The sequence below is a fragment of the Capra hircus genome, chromosome 11 (genome assembly GCF_001704415.2).
Source record: "Capra hircus breed San Clemente chromosome 11, ASM170441v1, whole genome shotgun sequence".
Lineage (NCBI taxonomy): Eukaryota > Metazoa > Chordata > Mammalia > Artiodactyla > Bovidae > Capra > Capra hircus.
The window spans coordinates 843,334-869,007 of NC_030818.1; the positions used below are offsets into that span (position 1 = coordinate 843,334).

The window sequence follows — 25,674 nt, forward strand, 5'->3', positions numbered from 1 at the left end:
AAAAAAAAGAAGAGGGAGAGGGGAATGTAAAAAACTCCTCTAACTCAATAGCAACCAAAACCAAATCATCTGATTTTTAACTGGGCAAAGGACTTGAATAGCTATTTCTCCAAAGAAGACAAGCAAATGGGCAACATGAAAAGATAGTATCACTGAGAATTCGTGCTCATACTCAGTTGCTAAGTCATATCTTTGACTCTTTGTGACCCCACGGACTGCAGCTCACCAGGCTTCTCTGTCCCTGGGATTTCCCAGGGAAGAAAACAGGGCTGGATTGCCACTTCCTTTTCCTGGGCATCTTCCAGACCTAGGGACTGAACTCGAATCTCCTGTGTGGCAGGCGGCTTCTTTACCACTGAGCCACCAGGGAAGCCCCACTGAGAATTAGGGAAATGCAAATCAAAACTATAAGGGGATATCACCTCATACCCAAAGGAGGCTTAGTATTAAAATTAAAAAAAAAAAAAAAGAAAACAAGTATTGGCAACGATGTGGGGAAATTGAACCCTTAAACACTGCTGGTGGAAATGTAAGATGGTACAGCTGTTTGTAGAAAATGGTATGGAGGGTCCCCCCCAAATTAAAAATAGGACAACCATGTGATCTAGCAATTCCTCTTCTGGGTATATGGACAAAAACATTGAAAGCAAGAGCTTCCCAGGTGGCTCAGTGGTAAAGAATCCACCCGCCAATGTAGGAGACGCAGGAGACGTGAGTGTGATCGTTAGGTGGGCAAGAACCCCTGGAGGAGGAATAGCAGCCCAGTCCAGTATTCTTTTATTTTTAAAATTTATTTATTTTTTATTGGACCAGTCCAGTATTCTTGCCTGAAAATCCCATGGACAAAGGAGTCTGGCAGGCTACAGCCCATGGGGTTGCAGAGAGTCGGACACGACTGAGCCCGCATGCATTGGAAGCAAGATCGCAAAGAGACTGTTTCACACTCATGTTCACAGCAGCCGTATTCACAACAGCCAAAAGGTGAAAGCACCCCAAGCATCCACTGACAGATGAATGGACAATCAAATGTGGTCCATTCATACAATGGAAAATCATTCAGCCCTTGAAAGGGAACTCAGACGCATGCCACAACATACATGGACCTCGAGGACATCACGCTAAGTGAACTAAGCCAGTCACAGAGAAGACAGATCCTGTATGATCCCACTTAGAGTAGGCAAATTCACAGAAACAGAAAAGGGAGTGGTGGCTGCCACGGGCTGGGAGGTGGAAGGGGGAAATGACTGTTTAATAGGCACAGAGTTTCAGTTTTGTGAGATGAAAAAGTTCTGCAGACCTGTCGCATAACAATATTTATGTATTTACCTTTGAATGTACACTGAAAATGATTAAGATGTTAAAAATAAAGCTGGGGGGGGGAGGATCTAATCACGATACTCATCTTAGGGATGGCGAGAGGATTCTGTGAGATAAGGCACACTTAGCAGGACTTTGCCTTTTCATACTGTAAAAAAAAAAAAGCTGTGACAAAACTAAACACCGTATTAAAAAGCAGAGATATTACTTGGCAGACAAAGGTCCGTCTAGTCAAAGCTATGGTTTTTCCAGTAGTCATGTACAGATGTGAGAGTTGGACCATAAAGAAAGCTGAGTGCCGAAGAATTGATACTTTTGAACTGTGGTGCTGGAGAAGATTCTTGAGAGTCCCTTGGACAGCAAAGAGATCAAACCAATCAATCCTAAAGGAAATCAATGCTGAGTATTCATCAGAAAAACTGATGTTGAAGCTGAAGCTCCAACGCTTTGGCCACCTGATGTGAAGAGCTGACTCATTGGAAAAGACCCTGATGCTGGGAAAGATTGAGGGCAGGAGAAGGTTGGATGGCATCACCGACTCAATGGACATGAGTTTGAGCAAACTATGGGAGATGGTGAAGGACAGGGAAGCCTTTGCGTCCATGAGCTCCCAGAGTCAGACATGAGTGAACAACTCAACAATAGCAAAAGGCAGGGCTTTGTCTTGTGGGCCGTGGAGATGATAACTAAGGTGAAATGAGATAAAGTGGATTGTTTCCCCGGTTTTGAATTTCTGTTTTCCAGAAGGTTCCTCTCCCACTTCCTACTGCTCATGGGACAGAGTTCATCCAGCCTCCCAGGTCCCTGTCATAGGCTGAGCCCCCTCGAGGAGTGTCCCTGTGGGGCACTGTGGGCCTCTCAGCCCATGCCTCTGGGGCGCAGAGGTCTGCCCCTCCGGCCAGTTTCCTTGCGGCTGGCACTGGCTGTGAGACACTGCCGGGCTCCTTCTAGTGGCCTCTGAACAAGCCACAGAGCCCCCAGCACCTCCTGTCTGCAGGCGCTCCTGCCACTGAATTTGCCCTGCGTTGGGAGGAGGGGAAGGAGGGACTGAGCGGATGGCATGATAACAGGCGAGCCTCGGGGCTCCGTGCCACTGCTTGCAGCCCCAGTTCTGCCGCTTGTGGAACCATTGAGCCCCGTTGTGTCGCAGGCGCAAAGGGTGGGGCATAGTGGGGCTTCATCCACTAAAGATTCCAGATCTTTCAGGGGGCTTTTCCTCCTGATTTCTCTCCAGCCTGCTCCCTTCCGCAGGGCACAGCATCCAACACACTGGACGTGCCTGAGTTTGCTCGGTCCCTAGCAGGACACTGGGAGCATGTCTGTGTTTTCACAGGAGCTGGGGGTGGTATGTTCTGGGCTCTAAGAGCAGCGTGAGGCTTGGAGGCCCCTGGCAGAGCCATGGAAGGGCTGGCAAGACTGGCATTTCTGTCATCTGACTGAAGGAGACCCTCTGGCAGGGCTTGGACTCAGCTGAGCAGAAAGATGAGCAGTTGACTTGGGATGTGACTTTACATTCCTGGCAAAGTAACACCACATTTGTCTTAAAGAGGAGGAAAGAACAAAATCAAACTGTTCGTTAACATTTCAAAGAGGTTAAAAGAGCCACTTGGGTTCCCACTTGGGTTCCTCTCCTGGTCAGTTCTATGATGAGGGGATGCCAAGGGTTTCTCTTGCTGGCGGAGAATTGTGGGGCGTCTCTGCTACCAGGGTCCCAGCCTCTGATCCATTTAGGAGACGGTTCTGGGAATTCACACTTGTCTTTGGAAAGCTTGATCTTCTCCAAGTTTCTCATATCCCTTCTGTATTTCTTTCCCATGCAGATTCTCTTGCTGGCTGTTTTTGCTGTTGTTTTCAGAAGTTAGTATTCACAAGCTTTGATTTCTAGGACCAGTTCTGGACTTTACAGGAGCGAGAATCAACAGGCTCAAAACTCGGCTTCGTTACTCATTTGACTCAAACGTGTTCAGGGCAACACCCCGAGCCACTGCCAGAAACGAATGTCCCCAAAGTGGGGCTCTTGCCTGGAATCTCACCACTCAACCAGGAGACCTGAGCACACTTAGCCAAGTGAGAAAGATGCCCGTCTCTTCCCTCTGGAATAGAGACCCCAAGATGGGCCTGGGCACTGTCCCACTCTGCCTCCGTCTTCTCCAGCCTGCTTCCAGATTCCTTTCCGTTATTCACGTTGCTACCCCCTCATCCACCAGGATTTTCAGAATCCACACACACATTCATCCATCACTCCCGTTTCCAAATATTATCTTTATCAATACAGTGGTATTTCCCTAAAATGAATGACAGCTCCGTGACCTTTCCTTTCAGCCACAAATGAAAGGGGGCTTAAAAGTGTGTGTGCACGTGTGCTTGAGTGCAGGCCTGCTCCATGCGCATAGTCCTAATGGAGGCCGGGGTAAATTGCAGAGAATGGTCACATAATGATTACAAAAACGTACACGAGGTATAACCCATTAGTGAGCTACATTTTGTTCGAAGCTGAGCTACGCCTTTGTGCCGGAACGCAGTCATCTGTAGCAATGACTAATAATATAGTTGAGGATCTGTTCACATTTTCCCCCTTTTGTGCCTATTTTCATAAGTTAATAACTCAAGCATGAAATTGTTTCAGGCTGAAAACTTGGTGGTGAGAGCACGGCAAACTGTGTGGGAAACAGCTTTGTGTTGTTGTTGTTACTTAATTTAGCTTGGCTGTTTTTTAAGTTACGGGAGTAGAAATGTCCATACGGGTTTTCTTGAGCCGTGTGTGTTTGTGAAGCCCAAGAAAGTCTGGGATTGTGTTAGACAAGGCACATTTTTAATAGCTACGGAGAGAAGCTGTCCTTCGTGCATGTGTGCGCTTTAGCTTAGTACAAGTCGATTTTGTTGAGGTGGGTAGGTTTGGATGATATTCAATCAGAACGCCATGAATGACATCATCCTGGATTCACCTGCCTTCAACGAGAAAACTTCTATCCTAGATCAAAGAGCCTGGTGAGCACACAGCTGCCTTAAACAGATGAGGACAGGAACAGGGATGGAACCTACCGCTGGGTCAGGAGCAGTGGAAGGAGCAGAAACAAGATGCATGGTCGCTCATAATTGTTCATCCCTCCTGGCGCTGGATTTGCTGGACATTGTCCTGTGTCTCCCTAGTGGTTCAGATGGTAAAGAATCTGCCTGCAATGCAGGAGAGCTGCGTTCAGTCCCTGGGTCAGGAAGATTCCCCTGGAGAAAGGCATGGTTATCCACTGCAGCATTGCTGCTTGGGACAGTGCCCTCTGTCATGACCCACTGACAGAGGAGTCTGGCGAAATACAATCCGCGGGGTGACAAAGAGTCAGACACGATGGAGCAACTAACGCTCACTGCATCCTGAACCAGAGAAAGTCCACCTGCAGGAGACTGGAGTTTCTATAAGTCTTTACAATCTTTTTCTTTCCTTCTCTTTTACTGGGGCAGAAGACTGAAAAATGCAGAGAATAATAAAACAAAGGCCTAAGTACCCACATTCCAGAATTTGCAAAGGTTAGTATTTTGTAAGGATGACTCTAACATTGCTCATAAAGTGTTCCCTTTATTTCACAGATGGGCAAAGTGAGGCGAAGCAGGAGGGGATAGGATGTGACTGAGCCGTACAGCCTCCAGCATCTTGCTCCTGGACGGGCTGGATCCTACAGGGAGACTCTGGAGCTGGTAAGACAAGCATTCTCGTCTGACTTTAAAGATGAAGAGCTTGGAGCTCCCAGTGCGTGCGGGTGCGGTCCTCCATGTTCTGAGCCCTGTGCTGGACAAGGAGGACAAAACAGAACGCAAAGCCCGCAGCAAGTGGGACCCCCATGATGAGGGCGCAGAGAGTGCCTGCCTGGAGGGGAAAGGTTCCCTGCAGCCAGGGCCAGCTTCCCCAGGCTTCTGATCCAGGCGCAACCCAGCAAATGCTTCTGGAGATGCCCCATAGAAAAACCGTGTACTTCCTAAGGCATATCTGAGCCAATGGCTCAAATTATGGATCATTACCGAAGAAAAACACAATATCCTGCCATCCAGTGAGATGATGTGGTGCTTTTTATTTTTACTAGTAGATTGCTCCATTTATAAATCTTTGATAAAATCCTACCCCCACCAAAGAGCATCTGAATCCATCAATTAAAAAAAAAGTGAAACTGACGAGGAATGAGAGCTGGCTTTCTGTGAGTTCCTAGCTTCTCAGGCTACAGTTCCGGAGTGGCATCAGTGGAGCCCGTGCTAGGTTGCATCATATTGTGCTAAGCCACCTGTGTTCTGAGGGCGACAGGAGCCGGCTCGGGGTCCACCAGCTGGAATCTCAGAAAGCCTGCTCTCTAAAAATACCCCGCTCTGCAGATTCACCTGGGGCCCAGGGGGCTTCTTGATTGATAGCTCCCTTAGGCACCAACCCAAGTTCAAAAAGGAAAAAAACACTGCCTTTTCACCTTGATTGATTTTAGCTCCGGAGAGTTTTCACTGGTCCTTTCAAAGGGATAGACTCCCCGGAACTATTTTAGGAAAAGTAAAAGGCAGCAAAATGAAGCTAGAAGCCAGGCTTCATCAGAGGCTCGGGCTCCAGCGTGCAGGACAAGACTCCCAGCCTCCCTCCCCACAATCAAGGTCACGGTTAGGCGGCACTGGCGTCTCCACGGGGTCTGGCACACTTGGACAGGACGAGAGGCTGGTGGCGGGGCTGCAGCCGGCCCCTCTCCACCCCAGCCTGGAGGCTAGCTCTTCCGCGCATCCACGGAGCAAGAGGAGGGCACGTAACTTTCCAGTCCCATCCTGTAAGGGAGAAAGCCATGTCCAATTGGTCTGAAATGAAGCACACAGCCCTGGTGCTCAGGGTCTCAGCGTCCTGGTGTGTGCAAATGAGTTGTCCCCGCAGCGATATACAAAGCACTGTTTGGGAAGAAAAGTACCTCCTCCTAGTCTTGTTGCTTCAAAGACAAAAACCACAGGTTCCTGACAAGGGGCATGGGCTTTATCAGCTACAGCAGGCCCTTCCTGGCCTCAGCCTGATCGCTTCCTCTCACCATAGGCAGAGACACAGACGGAAGGCACAGCTCAGGCCCTGACATAGTCGCAGAGTTGTGTTCAATCCTCAAAAAAGCATTCAGAAGAGTTTGCTGAGTCATGATGTAGTCTGCCTTCCTCCCTTCAGTTGGGCTGGGCACTGAGCCGCCTTCAAAGTCACCTCAGTCCAAAGACAAGCAAAACTAAAGAGGGCAGGGCAGTTGAAGACACCATACTAACTTCATAGACTTCCCTGGTGGCTCAGCGGTGAAGAACAGCCTGCCAACCCAGAAGACGAAGGTCAGTCCCTGGGTGGGAAGGATTCCCCGGAGAAGGAATGGCAACCCATGCAAGTATGCTTGCCCGGAAAATTCCATGGATAGAGGAGCCTGGTGGGCTACAGCCCATGGGGTCACAGAGTCGAACACCACTGAGCAACTAGACAACAGCAGCATGCTAACTTCATAGTCTGGTGCCTCCAAGAAAACACAGATCTTTGGAAAGACTGTTTCTAGATCCACTCCAGATTGCTTTAAGGTGAGAAGTTTTCTCCTGCTGGAGGTGGCCTTGTGTGACTCTGGGAAACTGGCTCTATCATGGCCCTGAGAAGAGGCAGGGAAGAAATTAAGACAGTTGCTTGAATGGATTCCTTGAACGCGATTTGAAAAGATTTGGTTAACAATTGCCTCATCGTTTGTAAAACTCATCAGCCAAGGGTGAGAATTCCGGTTGCTCCATGTCCTCATTAATGTTTACTATGGTCAGGCTTTTTGTTCTAGTCATCCTAATGCATGAATAGTGAGATCTCTTTGTGATTTTAGACTCCCTGAAGTAGATAACAGTAGCCCACTCCAGTCTTCTTGCCTGGAAAATTCCACAGACAGAGGCGCCTGATGGGCTGCAGTCAGTGGGGTTGCAAAGAGCTGGACATGACCAAGTGACTGAGCACATACACATATAGAATTTAAAGACTTTCATTCAATTAAAAAAAAAAAACTCATTTAAAATACTGAATTTTCTAACCTATGAGCACTGCTGCTGCTGCTAAGTCGCATCAGTCGTGTCCAACTCTGTGTGACCCCATAGACAGCAGCCCACCAGGCTCCCCAGTCCCTGGGATTCTCCAGGCAAGAACTCTGGAGTGGGTTGCCATTTCCTTCTCCAATGCATGAAAGTGAAAGTGAAGTCGCTCAGTTGTGTCTGACCCTTAGCGACCCCATGGACTGTAGCCTACCAGGCTCCTCCGTCCATGGGATTTTCCAGGCAAGAGTACTGGAGTGGGGTGCCACTGCTTTCTCCAACCTATGAGCGCAGTATCTATTTATTTAGGTTCTTTTTAATTTCTCTCGGCAGTGTTTTATAATTTTCAGTGTATAGCTATTGTCCATCTTTTGTCAGATTTTCCCAAAGTATTTCATGCTTTTTGATACTATTGTAAGAGCTATTTTTAAAATCTCAATTTTCAGTTGTTCACTGAAAGTATACATTTTTTATTCATTAATCTCTTACCCCATATCTTCACTAAAGTCACCTTTTACATTCTAGTAACTTTTTGTTTCTATAGGATTTTTTACATAGATTCTCAGTTCAGTTTAGTTCAGTTCAGTCGCTCAGTCATGTCTGACTCTTTGCAACCCCATGAACTGCAGCACACCAGGCCTCCCTGTCCATCACCAACTCCAGGAGTCCACCCAAACCCATGTCCATTGAGTCACTGATGCCATCCAACCATCTCATCCTCTGTCGTTCCCTTCTCTTCCTGCCCTCCCAGCATCAGGGTCTTTTCAAATGAGTTAGCTCTTCGCATCAGGTGGCCAAAGTATTGGAGTTTCAGCATGTCATCTGCAAATGAGGATGGCTTTACTTCTCTAGTTCCAATCTAGAACTTTTTTATTTTTATTTCTTGCCATATTGCATTGGATCAAATCTTTAGTACAATGTGGAATAGAATCTGTGGAAGTTTCTCATCTTAGGAGGAAAATATTCCATCTTTCACCATTAATAATGATGTTATTAGCTATTAGTTTTTAGTAGATGCCCCTTATCAGATAGAGAAAGTTCCCATCTATTCTTAATTTGCTGAGAGTTTTTATCAGGAATATTAACTGGATTATATCAAGTGACTTCTTGCATATATTGAGACCATAAATTTCTAGTGTCATCATTTGGCAACTTTGAGTCAAGTCTAGATTTACCTCTTAATATATCTCTTTTCCCTTCCTGTTTATAACTGTCTTAAATATTTCTTCTATATATATTGTGATTCTCATTAGCAGTGTTACACTTTTTTGCCTCAACTGTCAACATAATTTAGAAAAATGAAGAAAGAAAGGAAAGTCCATTGTATTTACCAGTATTACCAATATTTTTGCTTATTGTGTTATTTCTTCCTTATTGGTGTTCCAGAAGTCTTTCTTCTATTGTTTCTTTTTTTGTCCAGGAAACTTCTTTTAGCTACTCTTACATGGTATATCTGCTAGTGACAAGCATTCTTCATTTTTTGGAAATGTCTTAATTTCCCTTTCATTTCCTTCCAGTGAAGGATCCTTCACTGGAAAAGACCTTTCAACTGAATATAGGAGTTCATGCTAACAGTTCTTTTCTGCATACATTGGAGCAGTTCTTTTCTTTCAGCACTGGAAAGCGCTCTGGCCTCACTGGTTTCTAATGAAAATGTGCTGTCATCCAAATCTTTTCTGCTGTAGGCAGTGTCACTTCTCTGTTTTATATGTATGTTATAGATGTATATATGCTTTATATATATCGGAGAAGGCGATGGCACCCCACTCCAGCACTCTTGCCTGGAAAATCCCATGGACAGAGGAGCCTGGTGGGCCATAGTCCATGGGGTTGCTAAGAGTCGGACACGACTGAGCGACTTCACTTTCACTTTCACTTTATATATGTGTGCTTTATATGTGTGTGTGTGTGTGTGTGTGTGTGTGTGTGTATTGTGCTTAGTCACTCAGTCGTGTCTAACTCTTTATGATGCCACGAACTGTAGCCCACCAGGCTCCTCTGTCCATGGGAATTCTCCAGGCAAGAATACTGGAGTGGGTTGCCATTCCCTTCTCCAGGGGATCTTCCTGACCCAGGGATCTTCCTGACCCAGGGATCTTCCTGACCCAGGGGATCTTCCTGACCCAGGTGATCTTCCTGACCCTGGGTCTTCTGCATTACAGGCAGATTCTTTACCGTCTGTGAGCATTTATCAGTTGCTTTCTTCGTTCAGTTTGAGATGACCCTGGTTCTTGGTATGATGAGCAATTTTCTACTGCAAACTTGACATTTGGGGTATTCCGTTTAGAGAGTCTGTATCTTATTTCCATCTGTTTTCACTGGCTCCCTCTGACGCTGCAGGCGAAGGTGCAGGAGGGTGGGGGTGGCAGTGAGCTGCTGCATTACTGCCGGTGGGGGTGGAGGTCCAGGCCTCTCACTTGGCCTCTGTTGACCCCAGAGGAAGGGGTCTCCTTACTGCTGCGTAGGAGTGAAGCTCAGCCCCCTGCCTCGTGCTCAGCCTCCACTGATAGCGCCCCCATGGGGAGGTGTCAGAGTGCTTCGTTGCTATTCTCCACATGGCCTTGTTGCCCCTGAGAGGTAAAGAGGGTCCTGACTCACCAGTGGGCCTCCCAGATACCACCCTCACTGGGCAGGAAGGAGCTCCTTGTTGCTGTGTGTGGGGATGAAAGTCTAGGCTCGCGACGAGGTCTCCACTGACCCTGGGGAGGAGCTTGCTCCCACTGGGTAGGGATGAAAGTTGTAGCTCCCTGCTCAGCCTTCTCAGATACCACCCTCAGATGGGCGGCAGGTAGGGTGGTTTGGGGCACCTGGTTTCAGCCTGGTCTGAGAGTGGATGGACAACTGAGCTCCCCATGGCCTTTGCTGATTGAGCTTGGGTCTCCTGCATTGCAGGCAGATTCTTTACTGTCTGAGCCACCGGAGAAGTCTGATGATGTAGTTTCTTTGATGTTTGGCAAAAGTGGAACAGTTGTTGCCTAAAACTTTTCTTTCTTAGTGGGCTGCCCTTTTCCAGGCTCTTTGGCTAGAGAGAGCAGAATTTTGTTGGGACTTCTCCTGTGTCTGCTCTCTTTCGGAATTTGAGTTCCCGGCTTCTTCAGTGCGACGTCTAGGATACATGAGACAAAAAGAAACCAGAGATCTCACCTCTCTGTTCCACTGGTCCCGAGGTTCCTATTAGACTGTCTTTTCTCTACTTTCTAGAATCCTCTTAATGTTTGTTTTGTATATGATATTCAGGGTATTTAGTCATTGAGAGCAGGAGAAATGGATAAATATGTCTGTTCCAACTTCCTGGAAGAGAAAGTCCTCATCTCACTTTTGGGATGCATTTACAAGTAAGTTGCAAAGATTCACTCTTAAATACCTCAGCCTATGTATTATTAACTACAGTTCAGTATTCGTAAGAGACACGAGTTCGATCCCTGGGTTGGAAAGATCCACTGGAAGAGGTCGTGGCAACCCACTCCAGTGTTCTCGCCTGGAGAATCCCATGGACAGAGGAGCCTGGTGGGCTACAGTCTACAGGGTCACAAAGAGTCAGGCACGACTGAAGTGACTTAGGATGCATGCATGCACATTTGCTTATATCTTTCCAAGTTAAACATTGTACATACATGGAAAAGTACAAATCTTCAGTGGACCATTTGATGACCATAGCCCACCCTCCATTAAGATATAGAGTGGATCCATTACCTGAGAAATTCCCTCGTGCTCCTTCTCAGTCAATCCTTGCTGTCAGTCACCCCCCAGAGGCAAACACTGCTGTGCCTCTTTTAACATCCTAAATTAGTGTTATTTGTTCTAGAATGTCACATGGATAGAACCATGCATCAGACACTCTTATGTGTCTGGCTTTCTTCTTTCAACATGATATTTTGAGATTTATCCATGTTTCATCCTTCATTCTGTTTTACTGCTGAGCTGTATTCCATCGCACGAATATACCACAGCTTGTTGATCCATCCTCCTGTTGAGGAACACCTGAGTTGTTTCTAGGTTTTGGCTGTTATAATCAAGCAAAGGATAATGCTTTTAATTTGAAGCATATTTTTAAAAATTTTTTATTTAAAATTTTAATTTATTTATTTTTGGCTTCTCTAGTTGTGGCAAGTGGGGGCTACTCTCGAGGTGCCCCCTGGCATGTGGAATCTTCCCAGACCAGGGATCGAACACTGCATTACAGGTGGATTCCTAACCACTGGACCACCGAGGGAGTCCTGGAGCATATGTTTTAATGGTCTGAATCAACCTTCATCTGAACGCAGGGTCATATTTGAAAATGTCACCTACAGCTCTGACATACCAATTTTTATATTTTCTGAAATTGTATAAAGAATCATTCCTTCATTCATTTGTTGAACCACTATTTAGCGAGCCTGTTCTCGTGCCAGAAATGACAGTAGGCCCTGGGATTAGTGCAGAGGAGGACAGACTCAGGCCTCTGCCTGGTGAGCTGATATTCTAGTGAGGGCAGAGAGGAGGCACAGTAAGCCAAACAAGAAATAGAGATATAACATCCATTAGCAATGCGTGCTCTGAAGGAAAAAGAAAGCCAGGTCCATGGGTGGAGGAGGCAGACGGGTGGCCCAGGGGTAGGTGGGTCTTATTTTTAGCTCTGGGGGTCAAGGGAGGATCTTAGAGGGAGGCAGGGAGGATAGTTGGAGAAGGTGAGGTTTGAAGACACAGGACCTTTTTAAAAATTTATTTTATTTAAATTATTCCTTAAATCTTTAGCCATACTGCTTGGCATGCAGGATTTTAGTTCCCCTACCAGGGATGGAACCTATCCCCCCCTGCAGTGGAAGTACAGAGCGTTAACCTCTGGACCGCCAGGAAAGTCCAAGACTTTTTTTAAAAGTCTATGTCTTTTAAGCACGTCATGCCTTGGAATTCATGCACTTCAGAAAAGATTTCCCTGTCACCATTAAAGGGTGGGGAGATCCAAGGCCCTGAGGGGGCAGTGGGCCAATTATGTCTCAGGGACTCTGAATCAGCCAGATTATAGGTGCTTGCCCACTGCCTGGGTGTTGATGAGCTGAGCTTCTTCTCAGCTTCCTGAAGGGGAGCTTTCAGTCTCCCCAGCCTCTCTGCCCACCCCCTCCCCACTCCTGCAGGTGCTTCCCCAGGAAGTGCTAGCGTGGAGTGAGAAAGACACCGGCAGGCTGAGGTCTGGGGCTCTCTGGTTTGTGTGTCCTTGAGCAAACCCTCTCCTCTTGCTGGGAGGTTCAAGTCACGTCGGTGGCGGGACATCCCCCTCCCATGTCCTCCTCCCCTTATCACCTTTGTCGCAACATACCCTTGCTGCAGCGCTGCAGCTCCTGTGCACACGAGTCGGGAGCACTTTCTGTTTTATTTCATTTAACTCGCACACCCACCCCGTGGGTAGTTGCTCCATTGTTACCCATGGGAAACGGGAGTGGGGCATTTGCTGAAGCCAAAGCAGAATGCTAAGCTGAGTGTGTCTGATCTTAACCAGAATGCTTTGAGCTACTGCGTTTTATTGTTAACTCAGTTCTGAACAGAGGGAACCTGTGCCCTTTGGGGATATGAGTTTGCAGAGGTCAGAGGGAAGGATCTGGAAAAAAGCTAAAGGATGTTTCCAGGGAAGGGTTGGGGCGGGGTGGACCTGCGTGGGTCTGAGAGAAGAAGCCTTGTGTGGATGTCCATGGGGAAGGTGGGGAAGAATGGGGAGTTCGATAGGAAGGAGCTGGAATTCAGAGTTGGAAAAGCCTGAATTCCAGCCAGACTCCACACTAATGCCACAGATGGTGGGATTTGGGGGCAAATCCTGTAAGTCCTCCAACTTCCCCTTCCGCATCTGTAAAATGGATAATGGTATTTCTCTCTCTCGAACCTTGCTGGGTGGGTCCAATGAGGTGACGCGTGTAAAGTGCTCAGAAGGTGCCAGGCTTACAGTAAATGCCCAATAAATGCTGGCTGGCTTGTTGTCTAAAAAGTGGCAGCACTACAGACTCGGAAATGTTAGATGCCGGGAAGCAGTGCCGTGAAAGCAGGGCTTGCATCTTACCTGGGAGCGGGGAAAGCTAGCAGCACCCAGACGCTCGCAAGAGGATACCTGCAGGAGCCTGGGCTTCCTGCGTCGGGGGAATGAGTGTGCTCTGGGTTGTTTTCCAGCTTGAAGTTGTTGCTTAGTGCTCAATCATGTCCAGTTAATTCTTTGCAACCCCGCGGACTGTAACCACCAGGCTCCTCTGTCCATGGGATTCTCCAGGCAAGAATACTGGAGTGGGAGGGTTGCTATTTCCTCCTCCAGGGGATCTTGACGAGCCAGGGATCAAACCTGTGTCTCCTTCCTTGGCAGGCGGATTCTTTCCACTGAGCCACCAGGGAAGTCCTGTGCAACTTGGAGACGTCCTGTCCTTTCAAGTCTTTCTACCGTAGCGGCGGCAGCTCCAGCAAGGGAGCTTCTGTTGGCTCCCAGACACCAGCTGGGGTCTCTGGGAACGTGTTCATCCAGCCCAGAGGGAAGTGGACGAGCAAGAAGGGGGCACCAGGCTTTCCGAGCCCTGGCCTGTGAGCTCTGCGCTGGCGCACGCACACCGGGCCAAAGCAGCGTCACAGCCGGCTAGGGCGCGCTGCGCGCTCACTGCACCAAGATGTGCTTTGCAAACTTATTATAAACATATTACATTTCTTATCCTAATGTGGCTGTTGGCAAGCTGCCCCTGAGTTTTAGCCTCTGGGAGAGAAACAATTGCTTGAGCCGAGTGTTGGGTACTTTTACTTTCCATACGCCACTCAGGGCTCCTTGGAGTCCCTACTCCAACACGCACACATGCTGCCCTTCATATAGACATGCACACACATGCTGCCCTTCATATAGACATGCAATCGTGGGCCACTGGCCCCCATCTGCTGCTGAGGTGTTCTGCCACCACAAGTGCATCTGGGGGTCTAGGACCTGCTAATATTTTGGTTTTTTTTTTTTTTTTTTGAGGAAAAGTCCTGAAAACTGTACATGTTCATATTGAACAAACTCACTGACTTCCACTTCCAAGCTCTTCTGCTGCCTCAGTTAAATGCCTGAATGGTCCACTTTGTTGATTAGTGCCTTTTACAAGGAGAAGGTGGGGCCAGGGAAGGGAGATCATTTGTCCAAGGTCCCCAGCCATTCGCCTCAAGGGTTCTCCAGCAGATCCCCCCATAAACCGTGACACTGTTGTGAGGAGACGCTTTCAGCCACCACGACTGTCTCCTTGAGGCCGCAGTCCAGAGCCCAGAGCCGATCACAATTAACTGCTGCAGATCTGAGACCTAGCCAGCCAGGCATGCTGCAGGGAGCCCTGGGCAGTGGGGCCCCTTGCTCCTTCTCATCAGCCCGCACGCAAGTGATTTTAAGAGAGAAATGGAGTGTGGGTTTGCACCAAGCTCCCTGCCGCCCTCTCCACGGCCCTGGGGCTCCCCTTCCCTCCCTCCAGGTCTGCAGCCCTTCCTCTTCCCCTCCCTACCCTCTCTCCCTCCTCTCTCTGTCTCTCTCTCCTTGCTTTCTTCCTCCCTTACCTTGTCCTTAACCAGCAATGCCAGCAGCTGCGCTTCCTGCTCAGCATGGCCCTACATTCCTCCTGAGCCAGAAAAGTGGGCACAGAACGGGTGCCCAGGCTGGGCCTCCGAGAGGCCCCACTTCAAAGCCTCAGGAAAGAAGTCTGTTTCCCTGTCTACTGACATGTCGGCTGATGTCTCGCCAGGCAGTGCCTCTGCCTGAGGAAACAGCCCTGCTGGCCACACCGGGCACCTGGGTGTTTCGGTCTTGCACGGCAGGTGGCCAGTCTCTCTGGGCCTTTCCTCGTGTAAAACGGCTGATGAACCAGAAGCTGATTCTAGTCCTTCAGACCATGGGGCAGACATGTACGACTGCCTGGCGCCTGCGTGGACACAGTGCACACATGTGCACACTCAGCCCGTGTGCAAGGATTCACACACATGCACATGCTCGCAGATGCACACGCACCCACACATACACTAGGCTCATCCACAGAGGGGTGGCTTCACGCCTCTTACTCAGCACTTCCTTAGCTCATCTAAAAACAGAAAGACAAATATATGTGAGACCGCTTATATGTGGAATCTAAACAAAAAAAGATACAAACGAACTTAAGAAACAGAAGTAGACCCACAGACATATAGAAAACAAGCTTACGGTTACCAAAGCAGATGGGCAGGGGGTGGGATACATCGGGAGACTGTATTAACAGATACACGCTACCTACCATACATAAAATAGATAACCAGCAAGGACCTACTGCATAGCACAGGGAACAACACTGAATATTTTGTAATAACCTATACATGAAAACAACCTGAAGAAGGGTGTGTGTGTGTGTGTGTAACTGAATCACTGGGCTGTACACCTGAAGCTAACACAACATTGTAAATCTAAAAAAAGCCATATAATCTATAAAAACTATAATATAATATATAATCTAATTATAATATAATCTAAATATATAATACATATTTAATATATGATATATAATCTAAATATGTAATCTGATTGTATAATATAATCTACATATGATATGTAATATAATATAAATATATAATCTATATAATCTAATTATATAATATATAATCTAAAAGGCCATATAATCTATAAAAACTATAATCTAAAAAAAGATATAATAAAAAAATCTTTTCCTGCTGAAAATAGATAAATGAATGAATAACAAACAACAGTCTCTCAGGCTATTTGTATGTTTTAAGAACTAACCAGTCTCTCCCAGATTCTCTGCTGGAGTCACCTGAAAGCTGGCCTTGAGTGGGGCCTGAGGGAAGCCCTAAACAGAGGCCAGTGCTTCCAGAGGGGTCCAGACAGCCTTCAGCATCTGCGCGCATCCATGGGCGGTTTGCCAGGCCTGGAGGGCACCCGTCCTTTGCGGCATGGCCGCTCCCGCCAGCCCCTCGGTGGGTGGACTCTGGGTCCCCGTCCCAGGAGTCAGGGAGCCGACTGCCAAGCCGGGCCTGCTGAGGACTCGGCAGCAAGCTGCCACCCACAGCTGCAGGGATTCAGAAGACAGAAGCTGAGCCAGAGAGACGAGTGTGGTGACACGGCGACAAAGTCCAGAGCTACAGCACAGCCCTGTCCCTGAAGAAGCTGCGGGGCCCTCCGTGGGCTCACCCCGCCTCGAGGTGCAGCATCAGTGAGAGTTTGCTTCTGCCTGGGGTGCAGTGAGAAGAGCAGATTGAAGGGCTTCATTGGAAACCTGCCCTGGGGAGAGGTCACATACGGGAACATGGAGCTATGAATGATGCCTTTGGTCCTGAACTTGTTCCCCATCTGTGGGCCCCCAGTACCTAAGTGTTAGTTGCTCAGTTGACTCTTTGCAACCCCATGGCCTGTAACCTGCCAGGCTCCTCTGTCCATGGGATTCTCCAGGCAAGAACACTGGAGTGGCTTGCCATGCCCTGCTCCAGGGGATCTTCCTGACCCAGGAATCAAACCCTGGGTCTCCTGCATTGCCGGCAGATTCTTTACCGTCTCAGCCACCACAGAAGCCCCAGTACCTAAGAGGCACAAGCAACTGTGACATTTTAATTATTTCAGATTTAAAATATGTTCTCCTCTGCCTGCCTCCAAAATAATTTGAAAGGCTACAGAATTCACCACTAATGTGTATGAATTAATTCATAATTAGATGAAAACTTGTGAGCAGAGTACCAGCAGGCCCCACGCATGAGGTGATGGCCACAAGTGAGCGTGGAGCACGCCTCCACATAGCACACAGCTGAGGCCCCACCCTCACCTTCCACACTGCCATCCTGACAGCTGGGATACCCGGCCAAGCAGTGGTGACCCAGCCAGGAGACGGGGTTGGCATCCACCTAGGCACCCAGCCACTCACCTGCTGACTCTTACTGGAGAGAAAGAAGAACAGAGATATCTTGCCTTTTTTAAATTTTAAAAAGAATTTTAAATCAATAACCATTGCATGTGGTCCAAAATGTCAAAGATTCAAACCAACGTGTAGAGAAGACTTCCTCTCAGCCTGGCCCCCAAACCTCCCTAGAGGCAACCATCATCTTCAGATCCCTTCATGTAGAGAAGACTCCATCTCACCCTGACCCCCAGAACCCTCCTAGAGGCAACCATCTTCATCAGATTCCTAGGGATCCTATTTTTTACATGAACCACAGCTTTATTTTGTTACATAAAGGATAGCATACTGTGGTAGTGGTTTAGGTGCTAAGGCATGTCTGACTCTTTGTGACCCCACGGACTGTAGCACACCAGGCTCCTCTGTCCATGGGTCTTCCCAGACAAGAATACTGGAGTGGGTGGCCATATCCTCCTCTAGGGAGAATCGTGAAGTTGTGAAGTCGCTCAGTCATGTCTGATTCTTCGTGACCCCATGGACTGTAGCCCACCAGGCTCCTCCACCCATGGAATTTTCTAGGCAAGAGTACTGGAGTGGGTTGCCATTTCCTTCTCCAGGGGATCTTCCCGACCCAGGGATCGAACCTGGCTCTCCCGCATTGTGGACAGACGCTTTACCATCGGAGCCACCAGGGAACTGCTCCAGGGAGGATACTGTACTACTTTTTATGTAACTAATTGCAGAATATTAGACGTTTGGGTTGTGTCCCATCTTTGGCAAATGCAGACAATGTTACCTAAATGTCCTTATAGGTGCACATGGCTTATACGTGCGTAAGAATTTCTGTAGATGAATTCTCAGATGCCAAGTTCCCAGGTAAAGGGGATAAATGCACTTACAGTTTTGATATATGTTGCAAAATTACTGTCCACCAAAGCTGTACTATTCTGCAAATTACTAGAATGAATAGAAGTGCCTGTTTTCAAACATCTTTTTTAATATAGCATGGGATTAAAGTTAGACCATCTGAAAGATGGAAATGATATCTTGGTGTAAATGTGAATTGCATTTCTCTTCCTGTGAATGGTGCTGAGTGTTTCTTCCAGTGCTCAGGGTCCCTGGTATTCCCATTCCTGTGTCTTGTAAGTTCACCTCCTTTGCCCCTTTTTTCTCTATTTTGACCCCATATTATAGCCCACCAGGCTTCTCTGTCCATGGAATTTTCCAGGCAAGAATACCAGAGTGGGTTGCCAGGGGAAGATCCAGGGGATCTTCCCAAGCCAGGGACTGAACTCCCATCTCTTATATCTTCCACATTGCCTGGCAGATTTTTTACCACTGAGCCACCAGGGAAGCCCTTCTCTGTTTGACTGTTGGTCATTTATTGATTTAGAAGAGTATTTATATATTAGGGATATTTGCACTTTTTCAATAATGTTTATCAGTTTGACATTTGCATTTTGAGTATGTCTGTGGTAGGTTTGGCCATGCAGGGAAAACTTGATTTTTATGTAGTTATTTTCATCAAATTTTCTCTTTTTGGTTTTGTAATTGGTGTTTATGTTCATAGAAGTATTCCTCCTTCTGAAGTGAAAAATTATTTTCTTTCAGCACTTTTATGGTTTCATATTTTTACATGTAACTATTGGAGAAGGAAATGGCAACCCACTCCAGTGTTCTTGCCTGGAGAATCCCAGGGACGGGGGAGCCTGGTGGGCTGCCGTCTCTGGGGTCGCACAGAGTCGGACGTGACTGAAGCGACTTAGCAGCAGCAGCAGCATTTGATCTATATGGGCTTCCCAGGTAGCTCAGTGGTAAAGAATCCACCTGCCAAGGAAGGAGATGCAGGTTTGATCCTTGGGTTGAGAAGATCGCCTGGAAAAGGAAATGGCAACCCACTCCAGCATTCTTGTTTGGGAAATCCCATGGACAGAGAAGCCTGGCAGGTTAAAGTTCATGAGGTTCCCCCAAAAGTCAGACATACTTAGCGACTAAGCAACAACAGAATTTGATCTCTGTAACTTTTAGTTGGGTATGTAATTATTGTATGGATTCACCTTGTACTGAACGCTAGACCATGTGCCCAACACACAGCGAGGTCAAGCCAAAATGTCAGTTTCGAGCACAGAAGGCTTCATAGCAGGGCCAGGCAAAGAAAACGGCTGGCTCATGTCCAAAAAACCCAAACTCCCTGAAGGGTTTCAGCAAAGAACTTTTAAAGGCCAGATGAGGGCAGGGCATGGTAGGTTGTTGCAAACTTGTTGGTATAGGAATCCTTTGTTCTTGCAGCTGTCCTTGTAGGTCAGGTCATGATGTTCCTATAAACCTCAACAACTCAAATGTTATTCTCTATTCTGCAACTTTTTATCTCTATGTGAATGGAAAAGTGTTATACCCTTAAAGGTCAGAGCTTTAAGAAAGGGCTATCCTGTGTATTTCAGGCTGTAGGCAACATTCTTGACTCAAAGCAAAGGCTACAGAGCACAAAGGTTGAAGTAAAAGACACAAATTAAATGAGTCATATGTGTTCTTCCGTCTTACCGCCTTTTCTCCAGATGGCTGCTCTGTAGTCCCAGCACTATTCCTGAATCGCCCACTTTCCCCACTGGCTTTGCTTGCCTCTGGCTCTCTCTGGACTTCCCACCCTGAGGAGCAGAGATGCTTGCTTGTAAGTGAGCAACAGGTAACTCACAGGCTCAGAAGCCCAGAGCGGGACACACCCTCAGAGGCCATCCCTTTAGATTAAAATACAAAGAAACTTGCTCCTTGCTTTAGAAGATACAGCCTTTTCTGTTTGTTTACCTTCCTATCCTGTCACATTTTAAGCCTTCCTCCGTTGCGCTGCCCTCACCCTGCAGGCCCACCGCCGTGGTTTGACGGTGAGCACTCATGCCGCTGGCCCTGTGTGAAAGGTTCAGGACTCGCTAGACTCCGTGACGTCAGCAGGAATGGGTCTTAGTCACTCCATCTCTCTGCTTTGTCTCACTGTTAGCCTCCCTGCCCCCAGAGGTCCCATGAATTGGCTGCCAGCAGTCCAGCCCACAGCCTGATGTGGGCTTAGCAGCCCACGTAGCAGATGTTGAGGAATGTCGGTGACTGAACCAGCTGCCCACCCTGGACTGATCACTGGGACTGGATCTTGGAATGTACTGGTATTGGTTCCAGGTCACATGTTCACATTTTGAATCAGGCAACCCATCTAAATAATGTGGGACTTTGGGGAAAGTAAGTTAAAAATAGCTGACCTAGTTGAGAGCTCCCTTCCTCCTCCTGTGGCATGTGAGTGTGAAAACAGGAGCCCCTGCAACTGTCTTGTGGCCTTGAGGACAGAAGCCGGTGCTATGGTGGTGGAGCAGAAGGGCAGGAAGAAACAAGCCCTTCTATGGGTATATCTCATTAGGGGCCCGGACATTTTTATTTATTTATTTTAAATTGAGGTATAGTTGATTTACAATGATTCAGATGTACAGCGAAGTGATCCAGCTATGCTTTCCCATTGCAGGTTACTACAAGGTATTGAATATAGTTCCCTATCCTAAATAGTAGGCCCTTATTGCTTACCTGGACTGCAAGGAGATCCAACCAGTCCATTCTGAAGGAGATCAGCCCTGGGTGTTCTTTGAAAGGAATGATGCTAAAGCTGAAACTCCAGTACTTTGGCCACCTCATGCGAAGAGCTGACTCACTGGAAAAGACTCTGATGCTGGGAGGGATTGGGGGCAGGAGGAAAAGGGGACGACAGAGGATAAGATGGCTGGATGGCATCACCAACTCAATGGACGTGAGTCTGAGTGAACTCCGGGAGTTGGTGATGGACAGGGAGGCCTGGCGTGCTGCAATTCATGGGGTCACAAAGAGTCGGACACGACTGAGCAACTGAGCTGAACTGAACTGATTGCTTATCTGTTTTACATATAGTAGTGTATATCTGTTAATCCCAAGTTCCTAATTTATCCCTCCTCCCTTCCCCTTTGGTAACCATAAATTTATTTTCTATGTCTGTAAGTTTATTTCTGTTTTGTAAGTAAGTTCATTTGTGTTATTTTTTAGTTTGTGCATATGAATGACATGAAATGATATTTGTCTTTGACCTGCTTCACTTAGTGCGACAATCTCTAGATCCACCTATGCTGCTGCAATGGGCAAAATGTCGTTCTTTTTTATGGCTGATTAGCATTCCATAGTGTGCATGTACCACATCTCTGTATCCATTCGTCCACTGATGGACATTTAGGTTGCTTCCATGTCTTGGCTACTGTAAATAGTACTGCTACATACACTGAAGGACATGTATCTTTTTGAATTAGAGTTTTCTCCAGATACATGTCCAGGAATGGGATTGCTGGGTTACATGGTAACTCTATTTTTACTTTTCTAAGGAACCTCCAGAGGCTTCCCTGGTGGCTTAGTCGGTAAAGAATCCGCCTACAATGCAAGAGACCTGTGTTTGATCTCTGGCTTGGGAAGATCCCCTGAAGAAGGAAATGGCAACCCACTCCAGTATTCTTGCCTGGGAAAATCGCATGGACAGAGGAGCCTGGCGGGCTGCAGTCCGTGGACTTGTAAGAGTTGGACACAACTTAGCAAGTAAACCAACATACTGTTTTCCATAGTGGCCACCAATTTACATTTCCAACAACAGTGGAGGAGGGTTCCCTTTCCTCCACAACCTCGCCAACATCTATTATCTGTAACCTTTTTAATGATGGCCATTCTGACCCGTGTGAAGTGGTTCGTAACTGTAGGTTTGATTTGCGTTTCTATAATAATTAGTGATGTTGAACATGTTGTCTTGTGTCTTTTGGCCATCAGTGTGTTTTCTTTGGAGAAACCTTGGATGGAGAGTGGATTCTGGGTGCCATAATTGCTTGCCTCCGACACTTACCATGACCGTTGTGGTCAGTGATGTATGCTCCTTGTCGATGATTAATCGACTCCCACTTGGAAACCTATGACGCAGCCTCTACTCCTGGGGTCAGGTCTGATCTGTATCATTGGACTACCTTCTTCTTTTTAACCCAGTTTTTGCAGATCTAATCTACTAAGGAAATGTCTGAATTTTACTCAACCAAGTGACTTCTGGTCTAGTTTTGTCTCTGCTACGAGATGTCACAGAGCAGCAGAGTGGAAGAAATGAATCCAGCCTTCATTGCTATATGAAACAGACGGTTCCTGAGAATGATGCTAGTCATTCCCTCTGGCATACTGTTAGTCTGTTGATAATTACACTGACCATCCTCTTTGTTCCATAATTAGTACTTTTATGGGTTTCCATCTTAAAGAGAAAATAAAAAATTTATCAAATCCAAATCCCCAGAAAAGGTGGGTCCATACCTGCTCTCTTGGACCAAGATGGGACTCTTCCTCAAGGGCCCAAGTATGGTTTCAAGCCCCTTAGGACTCACAGTCCTACTCTCCCCAGGATGGCCAGTCATTGAGAGGCAAGTGACATGCTGTTCCAGAGGGCAAAATCGGGGCACAGGGCTTCCCTGGTGGCTCAGTGGTAAAGAATCTGCCTGCCAATGCAGGAGACCCTCCCTGGTCCGGGAAGATCCCACATGCCGCGGAGCAGCTCAGCCCATGCTCTAGAGCTGGGGAACCGCAGCTGCGGAACCCCGAGCACCTAGAGGCCCCGCTCTGCAACGAGAGAGGCCAGTGCAATGGGAAGCCCGAGCACCGCAACTAGAGAGGAGCCCCAGCTCTCAACCGCGGTAGAAAGCCTGCGCAGGAGAGAGGAAAGACAGCCCCGTGCAGCCAGAAATGGATAAATGTAACAGAAGCAAAGAAAAGCAGGGCGCACCCCGGTGCGGCATCCCTCTACTTGTGCAGGCAGATGTTTCAGCCCCACAGGACCTTCTGTCTTGCAGACTGCACATCGTCTCCAGCTGTTTCACGTCATTCAAGGTTCCCAGCAATCTAAACTCACCAGCTGACATTGTCAGGGCACAATATACGACATTTTGTTTCATTTTAACTTCGTTTGGTTTCAATACCATCTTTGTCCCTATAGCTTTTATCTTTACTTTAAAAAAGGTCCCCTATAAAGCTCATTACCTAGAGATGACTACAAGAAAGAAGAAACAAAATGTTAACTATTTTTTTTCTATATATAAAAAGTATATATGTATTTTACTTTATAATATTAGGATCATAATATCTCCAGCAGTTTACATTAGGAAATAGTCTTGTATAATATGCTTAATGTCTGTGCAATAGCTCACCTTACAAATATATCATGATTTATTTAGCCATACCCTGCTGCTGCTGCTGCTAAGTCGCTTCAGTCGTGGCCGACTCTGTGTGACCCCATAGATGGCAGCCCACCAGGCTCCCCCGTCCCTGGGATTCTCCAGGCAAGAACACTGGAGTGGGTTGCCATTTCCTTCTCCAATGCATGAAAGTGAAAAGTGAAAGTGAAGTCGCTCAGTCGTGTCCAACTCTTAGCGACCCCATAGACAGCAGCCTACCAGGCTCCTCTGCCCATGGGATTTTCCAGGCAAGAGTACTGGAGTGGGTTGCCATACCCTGCTGGCTTGCTGCTAAATTAGAAAAAAATTCCTTGAAGTCTCACCGCTGGGTGAGAGTAATTTCAGTCAATCCTCTTGACAACCCTGTCAGATAAGAATTATGATTATTTCAGTTTATAGCTTGGAAGGTTAAGTAAATTGCTCAAAGACACTCAGCTAGTGAGTGCTGAGGGGAGAATCTAATTAGCACCCCTGCTGATACCGTTGCCTTGTCACTGGATCCTTGTATATGATGGTGCTGATTTGCTTGCTAAGTCATTTCCCACTCTTCTGACCCCATGGACAGTAACCCTCCAGGCTCCTCTGCCCATTGATTTCCCAAGCAAGAACTGGAGTGGGTTGCCCTTTCCTCCTCCAGGAGATCATCCCTACCTAGGGATCAAATCTGAGTCTCCTGCACTGCCCAGGGACTCTTCACCACTGAACCACCAGAAAAGTCTACCCTTGTATATACCGTCATTTATTTTTGCCATCTTGAGAGAGAAATGTTACCTTACTGTTTTTATCTGCATTTATTTGGTTGTTGGCAAATCTGAGCGTCTTTTAAATTCTCATAGATCGTTGGCATTAACTTTCCTTTAAAATCCTTGCTTGTATTTTTTCGTCTGTTTTTCTGTTAGTCTTATCCTTGGCACACACATGGGCTTCTGCAGGTGACATGGGTTCGATCCCTGGAGAAGGAAGTGGCACCCCACTCCAGTGTTCTTGCCTGGGAAGCCCCACAGACAGAGGGGCCTGGCGGGCGATAGTCCAAGGCGACGCACAGAGCGGGACAACACTTAGCGGTGAGCCCTCACACATGCGCGTGTGTCCATATACACACGCACACAACTACCCACTCTCTGATACATATGTTCCCAGTTATTCTCTTGCCTTTTAAATTTTATTATGTGATTTAAGACCCTGAAGTTTTAAAATTTTTATGTCTACCGATATGTTCCTTTATGATCATTCCCAGGAATGTTATCTTTAGGGTGTTTTCACACCTCTCAGATGCAGATAAATATTTATGCTTATTTTCTTAGTGGTACAGGCAGTTCACTTTACATTTCATGTCTCCATTTGTCTGGAAGGTATTGTTAATTGTCTTCTCACAAGGTGAGTCCAGAAGTATGTGAGTCAAAGTTTGTGTGGGATAACCACGCCTATGACCTGTTCCATCATGCCTGTTACCTAAAAGATGAGCTCTTAGCAGATTGCCACACCTGGGTACCTGCACTGGCCCCTGAGGGCAGACCATTATAGAGACATTATACTTCTATGGATACAACTAAAGCTACATTGGCTTTTAGCACTCTCATCCGGGACTCACTGACAATAACTTCACGGCAACACAGGCTGCCAGACTTTCTTTTCTGCTAAGAGGGTGAAGGTACAACTTTTAGAGAAGCATTTCCGCCGATTGCTATAAATTGGTATGTAACACTTCTCCATAACTATATCCATCCAGTAGATAGTATTTGATCTTTGATTTCTTATCTTGTAACATAATTTCCATTAATATATCCAGGTCAGTATATTCTTCAGAACTGTGCACAACATCCCAGGTCACTTCTGCTCCTTAGCTCTTCCACATGTTGGAGTGTAGGGTTATTCCTTACATACTGTCACACAGAGAGCTGAGGAAATAACCAGGCCCTCCCCTGCATGTTCTGTGTTGCATTTTTAATACTCAGTGTTTTTATTGACATATATTCTGACTCGATTTTTACTCGTCTTGTTAGTTGGCCTCTTATTCCATCCAGCTGAAATGAGTTTGTGTCATTGGTGATTTGGTTATTTATGATATATATTGTCTTTCTCAGCTTCTGGTTGCCCACATATTTGACACTAGTGCCTTTGACGTCTTTGTTCAAGGCTTTGAAAGCCGTGTCCGTAGACGAGGACACCGGGGCTGGGAGTGGTGGAGTGACTGGACCAAGGTCACATGAGTATGTGACTTGGAGCCAAGGTGGGGATCC

At 47.0% G+C, this 25,674-nt stretch overlaps 1 long non-coding RNA gene across 3 annotated transcripts in view; it reads left to right on the top strand.

Moving 5' to 3' along the window:
• The window catches only part of LOC102171344, a 172,615-nt gene that overhangs the window by 124,832 nt on the left and 22,109 nt on the right, over positions 1-25,674 (top strand). For 2 of the 3 annotated variants that reach the window (XR_001918761.1, XR_001296245.2), the window contains exon 3: positions 4,900-5,007. This is a non-coding gene — a long non-coding RNA (uncharacterized LOC102171344). Of the gene's footprint in view, positions 1-4,899; positions 5,008-13,675; positions 15,656-25,674 lie in introns of those variants that run through there. The other variant, XR_310358.3, reaches the window with a different exon arrangement.